This window comes from Molossus molossus, unplaced genomic scaffold, assembly GCF_014108415.1.
Source record: "Molossus molossus isolate mMolMol1 unplaced genomic scaffold, mMolMol1.p scaffold_m16_p_16, whole genome shotgun sequence".
Classification (NCBI taxonomy): domain Eukaryota; kingdom Metazoa; phylum Chordata; class Mammalia; order Chiroptera; family Molossidae; genus Molossus; species Molossus molossus.
Genome location: NW_023425351.1, coordinates 8,145,320 through 8,157,002, shown reverse-complemented (window position 1 = coordinate 8,157,002; position 11,683 = coordinate 8,145,320). Strand labels below are relative to the sequence as shown.

The following is an 11,683-nucleotide window of genomic DNA, read 5'->3' as shown; positions in this document are numbered from 1 at the left end:
AAAACAAAATAAATCAAAATAGGAAACAAAACAAAACATACAAAAGACCCATACAACAACAACACATACAACCACACAAAAAGAGTGAGAATTAGGAAAGAGATAAGAGAACAAGAATAATATAGGAAAAAAAATGAGATTTTGAAAGAGGGATGAAAAAACAATATAAATTGAAAGAAGGGAGAGAAAAAATAGGAATAAAGAATAGGTAAAGGGCCCTGCCGGTTTGCCTCAGTGGTTGGTGTGACGTCCCGCATACTGGAGAGACCTGGGTTCAGTTCCCGCTGGGGGCATGTGTCTCGGTTGCAGTTTGTCTCTGGCCTTGGTTGGGTTGTGTGGGTGGCAGCCACTTGATGTGTTTCTTTCACGTCGATGTTTCTCTCTCTCTTCCTTCCTCTCTCCCTCCCGCTCTATTTCAAGATAAATGCAAAAAAGTGTCCTTGGGTGAGGATTAAAAGAAAAAAAAAAAGAATAGGTAAAGGAAAACAGTATAAAATAAAAGTAGAAGGTAAATATATGACAAGAAAAAAAGAATAGAAAAAAGAAAAAATAAGAAAAGGAAAAAAGAAGAGAAACAGAAAGGAAAAAGAAAAAATAGAGTAAGAAGAGGAAAGAGAAAAATGAGATATGAGAAAAAGACAGAGAAATAATAAAGCAATAAAAAAAAGACAATAAGGCCAAAATATGGAAATTAAAAGCAAAGTGGAGTTTTTCTCAGCTGAGTTTAGTGCCTCCTGGGAGCTCCCTTTGGATTCTGCTCTTACGCTGACTGAGGATGACTGTTTTGTACGCCTTTTCTGGGCCTTCCTGGAAGTACTTTGGTTCTAGCCACTGTTATAAGCTGTCCACATTTGGCTCTCAGTAACCTTTTAGCTTCAAGTGATCCACATTTGTGGCTGCTTCCTCAGGGTTTGGCTGGGTGCAGAATGGGCCAAGCTGCACTCTAGTACTGGCTTGTTAGCAGCACGGGTCCAGGGCCAAGTCAGCTAATGTCCCCAGGCAGCTCGCAGTCTGCCTCTTCCCACCTCCCTCTGCCAGCCAGCTGCCAGACTTAGTCACTGAAAGGCTGTTTCTGAAAGTGCTTTTGGCAGAATTGGGAAGATGAAACATCCGGGTCTCCTGTGAGGGGGAGGAGGAGTTCATATTTCAGGGAAGATGCTAGGGATGGTCTCCCATCCCAGAGCCGCATGTCTGAGTCTGTCCCACAATATCATCTGACCCTGGCAGGGCAGAGCCCCTTGGATGCTGTCTGGTGTGGTCTACTGGAAGCCAAGAGTTTTTATCTGCTCTCCTGTGAGGAGGAAGCACTAGTCAAGGTTCCCGGACAGGGGCGGAATGGCCTCACCCAAAGCCAGTCACTGACACCCCCGAGACTGCCCAGGCCTGTAGGCTTGGCCTCTGCTGCTGCCTTCTCAGCGTGTGTGGAGGTGCAGGAAGAGGCAGGCAGGATTCCTAAGGATGGAGTGAGCTGTATACCTGAGAACAGGGTGTTTGCCTTTCCTCAGGTTGTGGCTGCTGGAAGGACCATGTGTCTATCAGGAAAATGGCTGCTGAGATGTTTGTGTGGGGGTGATGACCGAGGGAAGGTCTCCCAGCTTCAGCTTTTTCACATCTTCCCCCATGCTTCCACCCCATCTCCCCGCAGGCGAGTCCAGTCTGCACCGCCCTCCCTCTGCTGAAGTCTGGGGGAGTGACTGCAAACAAAATCCTGTCCTTGTTTCTTTTTAGAGGCTTAATATCTGACAGGCTGTTACTCTCCCTGGTGGATAGAAGTCCCACCACCCTTCATGCTGGATGTTAGTGGGCCACTGTTCTCAGCTCTGGTGTTCTGGGCTGGGGAGCCCAGCCTGGGTCTGGACCTCACTCCTCTCAGGAACCACCCCTCCCCCACCAGCCGAGATATTCTTCCTCACCCTTGACCTGTGCCTTTGGGAACGGGCCAGCCCCTCTCATGACCCTGTCCTTCCTACCAGTCTTGAGTGGTTTTTGTCTTCCTTGTTAAAAGCCTCCTCTTTAGCTAGTCTTCAGTTGTTAATTCAGGGTGAATATTCCCCAGTTTAGTTTTACTTCCAGTTTGGTTCTAGGAGGTACAAGAAAGATCCACTTACTCTGCCACCATCGTGAAACCCTTGCATGTTGTCCTTTGATAGCTTTTTAGAGTGATGGTACCAGCAAACACTATTTTCATACTGTTGGATGGGGACTAAGCCTCAAAGATATGAAGATTGGGTGCAAGGATGCTGGTTCCTGCTGAATTTCAGAAAGGAGATGGTCTCCACCTCTTCATCTCTTCAATGCCCTTAGCATTCTATGAAAGTGTTTTGCTCAAATTACCGAAAACTTTCTGGCTACTGAATTAAATGGGCCCTTGTTAATTCTTATAGCATTAGGCCTTAACTGCCATGAAACCACACACTTCTGCTTTTTCAAAAACCTGTCTGCTACCTTTTCTGTCTCTTTGCTCTTACTCTCTTCCTGCTCCTTAGATGTCAGTTTTCTTTAGAATTTGTCTTTGGACTTCTTTTGTTAATTTCTATTATCTCCAAAGTCTTCTTGCATGAACCCTTTCACTCTGGTGGCTTAAACACAATCTATATGCCATATTTCTAGTCCAAATTGTTCTTCTGAGCTCCAGCTCTATACCTCGCATTGTAACTGGCTATCTCCACACAGGTGTGCATATGCATCCCAAATTCAACATATTCAGAAGCAAACTCATTTTCTCTAAACCTGGATCAGTTCTAACTCCTCTAGTCCCTGTCAGTGTGAAACCTGACAGCGTTTTGTCCATTGAGAAACCTGGAAGTTGTCCTCCATACTTCTCTTTCATATGATTTCTATACCCAGAGGTAGATGAAGTCCTGCCAATTCTTCATTACTAATGTCTCATGAACCCAGTCTATTCTGTGTTGTCAAAACCATTGCCTTGGCCCTGGCCATTTTGGCTCAGTGGTAGAGCACGGGCCCTTGGATCAATGAGTCATGGGTTCGATTCTGGCCAAGGGCATGCACCTTGGTTGCGGTTTGTCCCTGGCCCTGGTCCGGGTCATGCGGGAGGCAACCAGTCGATGTGTCTCTCTCACATTGATGTTTCTCTCTCTCTCCCTTTCTCTCCCTCATTCTCCCTCCCACCTTCTCGGAAGATAAATAGAAAAATATCTTCGAGTGAGGATTAAAAACAAACAAACCATTGCCTTGGTTTGAGTCACATTTCTTAACTATTATATAATGACAAATGCCATGGACAAAAAAAGAGGACAATACAACAGAAACGGTTTGGAGTAAGGAGGAGGAGGCCACTTCAGCCAGGAGGCCAGGAAGATTCCATGGATTAGGTGACATTTGAACTAAGCCCAGTGTAGGCAAATTTTGGAACAAGGCACCCTAAGTAGGAAGGAGCAGCACAGAGGTCCTGTGGTGGGAACAGCTGGCATGTTCTAGACACAGAGACAGAAAGAAGATAGTGGCATTGAGTGTGATGAAGGAAGGTATAACATCGTGATGCTTCGGGGAACATGTGACAGAAACCCAAACTCAGATCAACTCACACCATAAGAAAATTTATGATCTACTACTTTAGGAAGTCTTAAAATGGGTGGGCTCTGAAATTACGTGATGGAGAGGCGCATTATCAAGAATCCAGAACCTTTCCTCCTCTCTGCCTTGTGTTGATGTCTTTGTTGTGAGGCAATAAACAAAATGAATGCCACAGCTCCCAGGGGTCAAATCCAGGCATGGCAATATTCAAGGTAAAAGAGAAAATTTATCTTTTTGGGACATCCCTCCTGTGGAAAATCTTTCTCAAAGTCCCAGTAGACATTCCCATAAGTTTCACTTTCTATATGCTAATGATATCATTGTAACTAACACAGTTAGTAATTAACAGGAAAGAAGCAAAGGGAAGGCCAAATATTATGGTCATTTGTGCAGTTTTGCCAGGAAGCTTCAGTTTAACACTCCCCAGGAAACCATGGGTCTGCAGATCCCTGAGGGAAGGGACTGGACAGGGGAAGAGTAGACACATGCCCAGTAAAGTCTGGGTGAAATAGGAAAGGTACTTGCCTGTCAGTCACACCTGGGAACAGGTCATTGGCCATAGTGGGCGTGGCTACTGCAAGCACAGGAAGATTTGAAATACAGTCAAACCTCAGTTCTTGAATGACTCTCATCTTGAACAGTTCGCTTCTTAACCTGACAACCCTTTCATGCTAATACCTGTATGATCAGTCATACATCTCTCAGGTGATAAACAAAGAAGAGAATGCACAAGTATGAGTTATATTACCACTGAAACTCACATTGTTAACATCTCAGGAAATTGTGCTGTGAATATTTTCATGTCTTTTTGTTTTTAAAGTGCTTATAGATTAAACAGTACATTAGGCATGTACTGTATATAAGAACAGTTAAAACAGAGAATCATTTGGGAGATCTGGAACAGATTAATAATGTAATAATTTGCATTATTTCTAATGATAAAAATTTATTTGGTTTTCCAACAGCCTTCTGGAGTGAATTAAGTTTGAGAATTGAGGTTCCACTGTACTTAAGCTCCCAAACAAAGGAGTTTGCCCTCTGGTGCTCACACCTGACTCCCGGCTTGTGGGGTCTCATGCTCCTGCATTCACCCACATGGCCCACGGCCATGTGGACTCCACCCAAAATGGACTGATGGACTGCAACTAGCCTAATGCTGTGCCAGACCCAGCTCCACCATGGAATGGAAACTTTGGACACTGGCTCTGCTTTTAGCTTTGCTGAATCCCCAACTGCACAACTTCCAGCACTGGGTCAAGGGAAATGAAACTTTAGAAACTGAGGGATAAATTTCCATACAAATAAAAATCACTCACTCTCCCGTGCAAGTCATAGAAAATTCTTTTTCTCAAGATATAAGGACCCCACTCCACTAGCAATGGAGAAAGACTATCTATACATTTCTCTAACACTATGGTTCAAAGCAGTGGTTCTCAACCTGTGGGTCACGACCCCTTTGGGGGTCAAATGACCCTTTTACACGGGTCAACTAAGTCCATTGGAAAACACATATTTCCAATGGGCTTAGGAACCGAGACACTGCTCCTCTATCCATCTCCAGGTGGGTCTGCCCACATGTAGATACGCCCACATACAGATACACCCACATACGAGTACCCGGTGTGATGACATCATCGCACCAACCCCATCACATGCACCCTGTACAAATACAGGTGTATGTGATAGGGTTGGAACCATAATGTACTTATGCGGACCAGTCACACATGTGTAGAGAGCAGCTACTGTGTAGAAAGCAGCTACTCTGTTAAAAGCAGCTACTGTGTTGAAAGCAGAAGTACTGGAGGTAAAACGACACTTTGTGAATTATAATTACTGGGTAAATATAAAATCATGTACTGTAAAATCATCAACTACTGCAAAAAAAAAAAAAATCTGTACCATGGGAACTTAATCTGGATGCTGATCAGTCTTTTTATATTCAGCTGTGGTTGATGTGAATACTGCCCCCTTGTGATAGTAACAGGTATGTAAAAAAACACCACCACAGAGAATGGTAAATCATAGGAAACTTTAATGAACTGTATTTACTAAACTATGCCCTGTATCATCTTTTGTATTATTAAAGCTATCGTTATATATTATTTTCATTAGCAAACCGTCCCATGAAAATGGATCATATAGAGAAGAACGTTAAGTAAAGAAAATATAGTGAGGATTTTTTACAGTATGGTTTTACCTCAATAATTACAGCAAGTATTGAGAAACCACATGTGTTATTTGTTGTGAAGTTCTATCAGCCGAATCTATGAAGCCAAATAAACTAAAACGCCATTTTGATAGCAAACATCCAAGCTTTGCTGGCAAGGATACCAACTATTTTAGAAGCAAAGCTGATGGACTCAAGAAAGCCAGACTTGACACTGGTGGCAAGTACCACAAACAAAACGTAGTAGCCATTGAAGCTTCATATTTGGTGGCACTCAGAATTGCCAGAGCAATGAAACCTCACACCATTGCTGATGATTTACTGTTGCCAGCAGCCAAAGACATTGTTCAAGTTATGATCGGAGACAAATTTGTTATGAAATTGAGCGCAATTTCCTTATCTAACAACACTGTCCACAGAAGAATAGATGACATGTCTGCTGATATTCCTGATCAGGTAATCCAGGAAATTAAATCTGCTCCACTTCCAATATTTAGCATCCAGTTTGATGAATCTACAGACATTGCAAACTGTTCACAGCTACTGGTTTATGTAAGGTATATTAATGATGGTGACTTTAAAGATGAGTTTCTTTTTTGCAAACCTCTTGAAATGACAACTACTGTACGTGATGTATTTGACACAATTGGTTCATTTCTGAAAGATCATAAGATCTCTTGGAAAAAGGTTTGTGGTGTTTGCACAGATGGTGCTCCAGCTATGCTAGGATGTTGATCTGGATTTCAGTGTTTGGTACTGAAGAAGTCACCAAAAGTCATCAGAACTCACTATATGATTCATCGGCAAATATTAGCAACGAAGACGCTGCCACAAGAATTACAAGAAGTAATGAAAAGCGTCATACGTTCTGTCAATTTTGTAAAGGCAAGCATTTTAAACAGTCGACTATTTTCGCAACTGTGCAACGAGTTGGATATGCTGAACAATGCTCTGCTATTTCACACTAAAGTGAGATGGTTGTCAACAGGAAATGTTTTAAAACGTGTTTTTGAGCTTTGTGATGAACTCAAAACGTTTTTTAATCAGAAAGAAAGACCGCAATTTGAAGCAATTTTCAGCAATAAAAGTGAACTGCAGAAAATAGCTTACTTGGTTGCCATCTTTGCCATCTTGAATGAGTTAAATTTATCACTGCAAGGACCAAATGCAACACGCTTCGATTTGTCTGAAAAGATCCAATTATTCCAAATGAAACTTCAGCTTTGGAAAAAAGAATTGAATGAAAATAAAATTTACATGTTGCCTACCTTATCTGCTTTCTTTGAGGAACATGACATTGAACCAGACAAAAGGATCACGATGATAATTTCTGAGAAAGAACACTTGCACATGCTTGCAAACGAAATTTCATTGTACTTTTCGAATCTATCTGACACCCCATTTGCACTCGCCAGAAGCCCATTCACAATCAAAGTTGAAGATGTTTCCAAGACAGCACAAGAAGAGTTCATTGAACTTTTTAATAGTGATGCAGCGAGAACTGATTTCTCTACACTGCCAGTTACAAAATTCTGGATCAAGTGTTTGCAGTCATATCTTTTTCTGTCTGAGACTGTGTTGCACCTTCTTCTTCCATTTCCAACAACATATCTTTGTGAAACAGGGTTTTCCAGCTTGTTGGTTATCAAGTCTAAATACGGAAGTAGACTTGTTGTGGAAGATGATCTTCATTGTGCTCTTGCAAAGACTGCCCCGAGAATTTCTGATCTGGTGAGAAAGAAGCAATCTCAACCTTTGCACTGACGTTGGCTTTTTACCCATAGTGTCGCAAAATGTAGCAATGTGGTTTATTGTTGTTATATTAAGACTGTCACCTATACTACACCATGCTTCAAGACAAAATTTCATTTATTTGTAATTAGAAATAAATATTTTACAATGTATAATTATATATTGTTTTTGTGATTAATCACTATGCTTTAATTCTGTTCAATTTGAAACAATGAAAATACATCCTGCATATCAGATATTTACATTATGACTCATACAGTAGCAAAATTACTGTATGAAGTAGTGACAAAAATAATTTTATGGTTGGGGGTCACCACAACATGAGGAACTGTATTAAAGGGTCATGGCATTAGGAAGGTTGAGAACCACTGGTCTAAAGGTTTGTGTCCCCTCAAACCTTCATGTGTTCAAATCCTGATGCCCAGTGTGATGCTATTAGGAGGTGAGCTCTTTGGGAGGCTCTACCTTCATGAATCAGATTAGTGCTCTTATAACAGTGACCCCACAAAAATCTCTCACTTATTATGCTACGCGAAGGTACAATGAGAAGTCTGTGACCTGGAAGGGCTCCTCGCCCGGCTATGCTGCCACCTATATCTGACTCCCAGCCTCCAGAACTGTGAAAATAAATGTCTTTTATTTATAAAGCACCATGCCTGTGGTATTTTGTCACTGTAGTCCTAACAGACTATGACACTATACTAGACTGTGTTCTTACCTTAAAATAAAAGTCCTTTCAAAGTGAAAGGCAACAAGCATTTATTTGAGATAATAGCTATTTGGGATGCATTAATTCAGGCAAAAGGCCAAATAGTGTTCCAATTAAGACACAGGCAATAGGTATGTATTAGAAGGGGAAGGTGAACAATTTTATCAACAGAGGGAAGTCATTTCTATTGGTGCAGATAACATGACATAATGATGTTAATTCCAAATAATGTTTTTAATTTTTAGTCCAGTAGTCATCAATCTAGTTCTCATAATAACTGGTTTCTTGTTTTCTTTGCAGATTCTGGGGGCAAACAAGGTTGCTTAAGCCCAGTCCAGAGGTTATTTTGCCTTGTTTTAGCCTTTCAAAGATTTGAGACATAAAATGTGCAAGGCAGGTCCCTTGGCAGCTCCAGCTCCATTTTAAAGAGGCTTTGCTTATATTATTGTTTACATGATCCTTGCTGAGCCCACAGGAAGGGAAACTGGCACACACCGGTCACTGTGTGAGCTTGATGTTTGGCTGACAACCACAATACTCATGGTAGGAAATGAGGTCAGGTGGTACACAGGCTCCAACTGGACCATAAATATTTTCGTAACTGCAGATGGAAGCAACTGGAAGTTTGAACAGATAGTTCAACACTCTGCTGCTGTACGGAGCCTGGCCAGAGGTGAGAGTGGGCACGAAACCCTCAGGTTAGGCTAGGAAGATGGTGCCCTAGTCTAGAGAAAAGAGGAAGTCGGGGGTTAAGATGGGAGCAATAGGTGTGGGGAAGTGAACCCTCCAAACCCTCTACTTAGAAGGTTTTCAGGTGGACTCTGCAAGACTTGCTGTTGTGCGGGGAGTGGGCTGAGGAAAAGGAAGAACCAAAAAATGTCCAGAGCTCTGGCCTGAGCGGCTGGGTGGTGGTGAGCACCTGGATGTGGGGAACTGGTAGAGGGCAGGGTTTGAGGGGCAGAGGGGAGCTCAGTTTTTAACTTGTTGGTTCAAAGTGCCTTTTAGATATCAGCTTGGAGGCGTCAGAAAGAAGGAGCTCCGTTGAGGGGTGGGGAGGAAGAGGCTGGCGGTCCCAGCAGTGGCAGTGTCTGCGGCCCCAGCTCTGGGTGCGCTCCGTCGGAGAGAGGGCTTGTGAGCAGGTAAAGGGCAAAAACCAAGAGCCAAGCTCTGGGGCACAAAAAATCAAAGGTTAGTAAGAGGAAGTCATATCAAAATATATACGAAAGAAGAAGCCAGGGCAGAATGAGAGAAAAACAGTCTTTCAGGATCGAGGCAGTCATCCATGGTTTCAAAGGATGTGGAAACAACTTCTACAAAACAAGTAAGAGAGCCGCCGCCCGCCCACCCGCTTCTCCGACCTCGGCCCTTGGGGAGCGCGCCTTCATTGCCCTCGAGCGGGTCAGCCTGCAGCGCCGCCTGGCGGGCGACATCGTCAAGCGCTTTAGCAGAGGGGGTTCCTTCTCCTGCCCATGAAGTTCCTCAGGCCCCTGAGGAGCTCCTGAAGCAGCGCTGCATTGACCTGAAAGACCGCCCGTGGTACCCCAGGAGGGTGTCATACATGAACCCAGGGCCCCTGGTGGCCACGACCTGGGAGGGGCTGAATGTGGTGAAGACAGGGAGACTGATGCTTGGGGAGACCACCAGCAGATTCTCAGCCAGGCACCATGGGGGGAGACTTGCATTCAAGTGGCAGGAACATCATTCACCGCAGTACTTCAGTAAAACGTGCTGAGAGAGAGAGTCAGCCTGTGGTTTGAGCCTGAAGAACTGGTTGACTGCAAGTCTTGTGCTTTTGACTGGGTCTGTGAGTAAAGAGGGGGAGGAAGCATTGTCCCCTTGGCTCCACTTGGATGTGTCCCCGCACACAGCTCTTCATGCCACTGATTTGGAAGCAATAGGATCAACCTTTCTTTTCTAAAGCATATTTACCAATAAAGCCTTTGGAAACTGGAAAAAACAAAACAAAACAAAATGAAACAAACAACAAAAAAAGAAACCATAAGGTTGGGAATTTTGAGGTTGCAGGTGACCTTCGAAAGCTTTTTTATGAAGAGATGGAAACAAAATTTTTATTGCAGAGTGTTGGGGGGAAAAGTGGAAGGTGAGAGGTCATATACAACCTGTCTCAGTCAGAGTTTGACCAAGGATGTACCACCACACATGATGTGGAATAAGAACTTTATTGTAGTAAAGGCCTTGCACACTGGGAGAGAAGCTAGGAAGTGAAGGTCTGGAGCATCTTTGAAGATTAAAGTCACTAACCACAGGCCACAGCTGGGAGCTGTTGAGAGGTCTGGATGGCTGTTGCCTCTGAGTCCATTCACCAAAGTTTCCACTCCCCTCCCTCTTTGCTTGATTGTTTTCTAATCATCCTTCACAATTTCTCTGAGGCATTGCTTCCCTGAGCAGCCTTTCTGGATCCTTCTTATGCAATATCATCTAGCTGTGTTGGCCATTTTTATGTGGTTCCTTAATGCCCCGTGCTTTCCTCGGTCACAGCATCTGATCTGCGGGTGTCCCCGGCACAGCTCCAGGACATTAGTAGATGCCTCTAAATGTTTGCATAATTGACTTGAACCCTGTTTCTTCTGAGATCATGAACTTACTTCTTTAGGGCTGGGACTGTGTTTATTCTGAAAATACAGTCTGACTGAATACATGGATTGGGTAGATGAATGAATGAATAGAAACAGTAATATCCACCTAAGGGTTCTGAACTTTATGTATTATGTATTTATTATCCACTAATCCTTTACTTATGCTAAATCACTGCCCCCTCCACCTTGATGTTCACAGTATGCTCTTCTCCCCAGAAATTCTGGGACTTAGTGACCATGTTCACATTTAGCTCCTATTTCCATTTTTGATATTATATATTTTCATTATTTGTGCTGTGTCATGTCATCATTTTTTTTTTCTAAATTATGCTCATATCAAAGTCCCTCCCAACACTTTAGTTGACCTTCTTGGGATTGTTCTAGTTTTATTTTTTAATGTGTAGTAATATGAAATGACTTGGCATTAGAAGTGGAAATGTTACGTAAGTTTGAGATTTTGCATTGTGTAAATCATGGAGAGACTGGTAAATTAATGATGTTAAGTGTATATATTTAATGAAAGCAAAGTGTTAATGCTACTGTAACCCTGCAGGAAGCAGAGATACATCCTCAGGCTCCTAAAATAGGAACAACTTCTCTGCTCTTCTAAGATTCCCCAAAGGTTGCTTTTTGCGCCCAGAGTTTCCTAATGTCATGGAGGAAACAACAGCCTTTTCTGTGATCCCAAAGTGCCAGTTCAGCCAGGCAAAGACAAAGGGCCATTTAAACCAAGTCTCCAGACATTTACTTAGACTCAAAATTACTTCTCCATATTTGCACATTTTGCAACACTGCAGATCTTCAAATGTATTTCTGTAACTGGCTCCAAAATGCCTATGTTGTAACTTTTCTTTTTGTCATGGGGCGGGAGTTGGGAAGGGATTAGTTCTCTTTCCCCCCTTCTAGAGACCTGCCAAAATA

The 11,683-nt window shown here is 42.8% G+C and overlaps 1 pseudogene; it reads left to right on the top strand.

Annotated features, from left to right (window-relative positions):
- Positions 1-9,407: 9,407 nt before the first annotated feature.
- LOC118631852 lies at positions 9,408-9,977 on the top strand (annotated as a pseudogene).
- Positions 9,978-11,683: the final 1,706 nt, after the last annotated feature.